This window comes from Nymphaea colorata, chromosome 3 (genome assembly GCF_008831285.2).
Source record: "Nymphaea colorata isolate Beijing-Zhang1983 chromosome 3, ASM883128v2, whole genome shotgun sequence".
Taxonomy (NCBI): Eukaryota; Viridiplantae; Streptophyta; class Magnoliopsida; order Nymphaeales; family Nymphaeaceae; genus Nymphaea; species Nymphaea colorata.
In genome coordinates, this window is record NC_045140.1 from 13,666,161 (window position 1) to 13,672,949 (window position 6,789).

A 6,789-nucleotide genomic window follows, 5' to 3' on the forward strand; every position below is an offset into this window, starting at 1 on the left:
TTGATTGATTGTTCCATGAATGAATGTGTGTATGCATGTGCATGAATTGATATATGATATGAATTGTTTTGAAAGACTTATAGTAATTGTTTTGGAAGTGTTACGCATTTGCATGTGCATGCTAGAATTGATAACTGTTTAGGACAGATGAGGCGGGGTATCGAGTCGAGTGTCTCCTCGACCCCAATTGTGCATTAGAAGGCATCCTAGAATGATAACTGCATAGGACAGCTACGAGCCCACCACAGATTGAGACTACTCTTTGTGGTTTGGCTAAGTTTTCAAATATGTGATTGTTATAATGATGAATGTGAATGTTATGTTTATTGAATGCACATTGCCGCGGGCAATGATGCAAATGATTGCACAGAGGGTAGTTGTACCCATTTTGTTATGACGGCTAGCCAAAACTGTTGTTGTTATGTGTAATGCTTGTGTGAAGGCAATTGGAGGTGTGGGTTCACTAGTGAAGTGAATCAACCCCATGAGCTAGCCAGTTAAGTCTGTTTGTGCAAGTATAAGTATAAGAATGAAAGAATAAGAGATGAGAGGCCAGTGTGAAGTGACTATGCGTTTGGGAGTTGTCCCGCTTTCGCCACTGGTCTCGCCTGTTGGAGCGCAGGTGGTGTAAAGCCCCAGGGTTCTGTTGTGTGATGTGCTTGGAGCATAGGCTCCCGCCTTCCCAACCTGGGTGTCCTAGGGAAGGCTGAGTATCTCTCATTGGAATTCACACATCCATGGATGAGTGCTCTACCGCTGCAGCGGATAGATGGATCCATACTGTTCTGGGCCACCACGGGGGTTGTCTCTCGGCTGTAGGCCGCCGACGGTGTGCACGTGCCTGTGTTTGCACCCACAGGAACTGTAAATTCACTGATAGTATTGAAACTGAAATGTATGTGATGGAAATGTACAGGATTGATGTGCATGTGACTGTTGTGCTTATGAATGCAAGTGACATGTTTGAGGATGCCTTGCATGTGATTGAAATTATGTTATTGTAGCCATTGAGTGGCCTCTGCATGTCGTGTCCTGACACGACATAATGATAGATTGTTCTGATGTTTGATTGTATAATTGAGCCCTACCTAAGAGGGTTTGGACTTTTCCTGGCTTGTTGCCATACTGCGGAGGCTAAGCCTTCAGTTGTTTCTCTTTTCAGGTTTTGGCGGACCCGGGGCAGCAGGCTGAGCAGATGGCTACACTCACAACCTACTGGGGAGGTTTTGGGTTTGGTTTTTGTAGTGCCGGCGCGTCGGGTTTTGGTTTTACTGATGCCTTGTTTTTGATTAGGCATCGATGTTGTGATTTTGGGGCATTTTTTGTCAAATGTACAGTTGAACTGAAAGGCTATATAAAATGGAAAGCTTGCCCCATTGTTTTGAATTGCTTGGCTCATTTCTTTTTGAATTGATGTGTAGTCAGTAGTATGAAAAAAAAAAAATGTTTTGAGTGTCAAAAAGGTCAGGGTGTGACAAAATGACTTAAAAGTCATAAACATTCATGTACCTTGACAACTAACAGGAGACCAGTTTTGAATTGCAAGACACCCCTTCCTTCACTATCAAGATCCAAGTTCCGCGCCAACGAATATGCATGTTCACATACTGCATAACAATTCCACAGCTCGTATGTTAGATATTTGACAACACAAAGGAAGCAAAACAGTGACCTATTCTTGATTAATACCAGGCACCATGTGAGTCAAAGGAGAATTAAAGTTCACAGAGCTAATTATCTTCTCTCAATGTGTAAAAGGACAAGTACTCAAGCTAAGCAGCTATTGCCACGAAAAAAGTTTATCACTATCCTTTTACCGGTTTGTTCACATTCGACAAAGTCTTACATTACAAAACCAAAGATATCATTAACAGCCTAACAGGTCTTCTTTGCATGATTTATTCAAGCAACTCTGCATACAAATCAATGAATTAGAAGAAGGAAAAACTGAGGTGCAGACATGGATACCAATGTCTGTAACGCCCGTCATATTGTTGGGCAAGTTGGGTCGGATCGGGACCCAGACTCGGACCCAAGCTCCACCCGCATGTGAGCCCGACGCCCTCTCCTCCCTCGTCTTTCCCTCTTCTCCCGCGTCTTCCTCACAGACCCCTCCCCCTCTGTTGCCACTCGTACCAGCACAAGGAAGAAGAAGACGACGGAGGTGCTGGGCGACGAAGAGAAGACGGAGGTGGTGCCGGCAGCGGTGGTGACGACGGCGACTGAGGCGGCGGCACTTGGGTAAACTCTTTTTCTCTCTCTCGTGCTTTGTTTTCTGTTCTCCGCCACTCTCATGCTCCCTTGCCCTCTCTGCTGCACGTCCTCTCTTCCTCTCTCTCGCCACTCTCTTTCCCCTTTCTGCTAGCTCCCTCCCGCAGGGTCCCTCTCCTCACTCACCCTCACTCTCCCAAAGGCTCTCTCTCTTCTCTCACGTCCTCTCCCCCTCACTGCCCTTCTTCCCCATTTCTGCCCGAACCATCCTTCCCTCGCTCTCTCTTCTGTCCGCCCCTTTCTGTCAGTGCCTCCCCTTGCCTACACACTCCTTACGTGAGCTCTCTCCCCATTTTTTTTCTACGTTTTCTCCTTTTTCCCCAACCGAGCACTCTTTCTCATGGATTTCATCACTGTTTGTTAGGATTCCAGTTTGGGGAACGCGTTCTTCCCCTTGTATCAGCGTTTAGGTGGTGTTGGTGGTGGCAGCTTGGCACAATTTCTGCCATTTGGGGATCGATTGTACGCTTGAGGTGGCTGTCGGAGGCGTCACAGCAGTTTGGACACTTAGATTGGGGTGAGCAAGGCCTATTTGAGCTTAGATTATTGAATATTATCTATGAGAGCATGTATAATTATTGTTTGAGCATGTTAGAGTTTAGAATTGATGATTTGGGAGGCTTGTTAACGATTTTGTTTTTGGGGAAGTTTAGGATTATGATGGAGAAGTGTTGATTCATGCCTATAATGATCATTTAAACATGATGAGTTGATTTTCGAGGCAATAGGGAAGCATGGTAGAGATTGTGTTGTTGTGGGGAAGATTTAAAACTATCTTTGGGAGCACGTGGCACACGTTTTTTTTGTGAATGGGTGCACCTTGGAGTTAAATAGGGAAAGCATACGTAAGTTGGGAAGTGACCTATTGGAGAGTTTGTAGGTCGACACTACCCGTCGACACCCTCTTCAGGCGATGACACGTGCTTCAATGATGTTGTTTTGTATTTGTTTGAATTGTTTGGGTATCTAGTAGGAATCTTATATTTTGTTTATGTCTGCAGGAACACCGGGCACGTCCCGTCGACCTTGAGCTACCGGATTCGAGGCTTGAGGCATTTTGAAGAGTTTGTGAGCACGCCACAGGTATGACAGCATTCCAGGCAAATCCCTGCCTGGGGCAAATGTATGAATGTGTGTTCCTAGGGTCGTGGGATCCGAGGATTGTGATGCAATTGATTGATTGTTTAGTGAATGAATGTGTGTCTGCATGTAAATGTTTTGATGTATGATATGAATTGTTTTGGAAAGACTATGAGAAGTTTGTTTTGAAAATGTTACGCATTTGCATGTGCATGTTAGAATTGATAACTGTTTATGACAGATGAGGCGGGGTATCGAGTCGAGTGTCTCCTCGACCCCAATTGTGCATTAGAAAGCATCATAGAATGATAATTGCATAGGACAGCTACGAGCCAATCACATATCGAGACTACTCTCTGTGGTTTGGCTAAGTTTTTGAAGATGTGATTGATATGATGAATGATGTGAATGTTTTGTTCTGTTGCATACATATTGCTGCGGGCAATGATGCAAATAATGGAATTGGAGGGTAGTCGTACCCGTACTGTATGACGGCTAGCTATGACTGTTATTGTTATGTGTAGACCTCGTGTGGAGGCAATTGGAGATGTAGGTACACTCGTGAAGTGCACCAACCTCATGAGCTAGCCAGTCAGTTTGTGAATGTGTTAATCTAATGATAAGACTGAATGAATAAGAGATGAGAGGCCAGTGGGATGTGGCTATGTGTTTGGGAGACGTCCCGCTTTTGCCACTGGTCTCGCCTGTTCGGAGCGCAGGCGGTGCAAGGCCCCAGGGTTCTAATGTGTGTTGTGCTTGGAGCATTGGGCTCCCGCCTTCCCAACCTGGGTGTCCTAGGGAAGGCTGAGTATCTCTCCTTAGACTTCACACATCCATGGACGAGTGCTCTACCGCTGCAGCGGATGAAATGGATCCATATTGTTCTGGGCCACCACGGGGGTTGTCTCTCGGCGATAGGCCGCCCGCGGTGTGCACGTGCCTGTGTTGCACCCACATGAACTGTTAATACACTGAAGTTAATGAAAATGTACTGTATATGATTGATTGTACGTGATTGAAATGAATGTGATCGTTGTGCTTATAAATGCAAGTGAAATGTTTAAGCATGCCTTGCATGTGATTTGAAAGTTAGTTATTGTGGCCATTGAGTGGTTTTTACGTGTCGTGCCCTGATACGACATGATGATAGATGATTTTGATGTTTGTTCTTTTATTTGAGCCCTACCTAAGAGGGTTTGGTATTGTCCTGGCTTGTTGCCATACTGCGAAGGCTAAGCCTTCAGTTGTTTTCTTTTTCAGGTTGGTGGACCAGGGGCAGCAGGTTGAGCAGATGGCTTCACTCACGTCCTACTGGGGAGGTTTTGGGATGTGTCTTTTGTAGTGCCGGCGCGTCTTATTTTGGTTTTATTGATGTCTTGTGTTTTTTGTTAGGCATCAATTATACAGTTTGGGGCATTTTTGTCATACATAGATGTGATTTTGTATGAATTGAAATGATTACACAAATGAAAGTTCGCCCCATTGTTTTGAATGGCATGGCTCCTTCACTTTTGAACTGTTGAGTAGTCGCACCTCGATGCTTTATGTTTAGAAAAAAAAAATGTTTGAGTGTCAAAAGGTCGGGGTGTGACAATGTCAGTGTCCAACAAGTTTAAACCAATGAATTAGAAGAAACAAAAACTATGTTGTGTGGGCAGTGATAATCTGGTGCCAATGTCAGTGCTCAACAAGTTTAACATGCTCAACATGGCTGATCTTGGCAAAATAAATGCTCGGACATATCTATCAATACTTGTACAGCACCAGTCAATTGGACGCTTATTTTTTCTACAAAACTATATAAATGTATTCCCATGTCCAAAAACATAAAAAAAAACACTACAAAAACATATTTGGACATGTAAGATGTATTATATAGGACATAAACAAAAAAAAAAAAAAGAAAAAAGTGAGTCTGAGGCCTTTATAAGATCTTATCGACACATTCAAAGAATGTCATTGAGAAAAATAGAAACAAGGGATGTGTTAGGTACAGTATCAATAAGGCTTGTGTGGGGAGCCTGGCATGCATTTTTTAGTTTCAGTCTTCAGACTCTTGTGTGTATACTATCGGGTCCTTAGTTATGACCCAGCGAGTCTCTTAGCTTGTAATTGGGTCGGGTGACCAGTCCAATTATGGAATAGACCCAGCCCACGACACTCGTGTATATTGTAAGGGGGGTTAACCCTAAAATGTAATGAAGAATTTGAGTCATTAAGACAAAGCTGGGCTCTGTCTCTCATGTGGGCGAGTGCGAAACAGGAGTTAGCAAGAACGGTGCTAACAGGATGCTATCAAGCAATGCACCATTCCCAGCACCTTATGAGAAGAAGATGCTATTTCATGCCTCTTTTGTTTGTGGATATGGATCTCATTACAAAAGATCAAGTTACCCACCCAGTATATCGCTCCCAACCAACCCTGCCCATAGCACCAAGTCCATAATTTGGATATTACTTGACCGCAGTTCACATTCCACAGCATACTATTATACTTGTTAATGTGACATTAGAGCATATCATTATTGAAGTAAACTCCCAAAAGCCTTCTTCATGTTATCTTAATTCTCTATCTCTTCCTTCACTGTTAATGTGATGTTAGAGTATACCATTATTGAAGTAAACTCCAAAAAACTTCTTCATGTTATCCTAATTCCATCTCTCTTCCTACACTATCTTTCAGCCCTCTCCTTATTTTCCATTTGTATCTGTCAATATATTTTCTTCTTTTCCGCCCATTTATGTCCATCTTTCAATCAAGGTCCAAATTCCATGCATTTGACAGGTGTTCTACACAAGAATTGCATCTAATCAATCATAGAAACTATCTAAAAATAGAATCACTCTATGCATATAATATATATATATATATATATATATATATATATATAAAGTGAAGCTTCACAACATTGTATCTTATAACTCCAGTCTATAAGAAAAAGGTTATTCACCATACTGATTTCTGTCATAACTTGTTTCAACTTTCAATTAACCATCATCCTTCCCTAATGCTATTTTTTCCCAGGTTGATGTTTCATATTCGTCTAACTTATTCTAAGATGGAACAATGTTTATCTGTCCCTAGCCTATATTTACTACTTTGACTTTCCTTCACCAGTTTTTCTTCATCATGGTGTATTCTAGACAGCTAAGCTTATTCAATCCCTATTTCTATATTAGGTTTTCAAACAAGTCAGAATATGTGAATTTACCACCTACAAGAAGCAAACCATCTCAAACATTTTTAGTTACACATCGATGGAGCAGCAATAGCTCAGCTACTCCCCCCCAATACATCCAACACTAAGGAGTATTTCATTGTGAATGGTACTAATGATCTAAGTGACATCATAAATTGGCAAACTCACTGAATCCTAACTAGCGACCTGGCAAGTGGCAACACAGTCCAAGTAGGCAACCACCCACTTATAGTTTTGG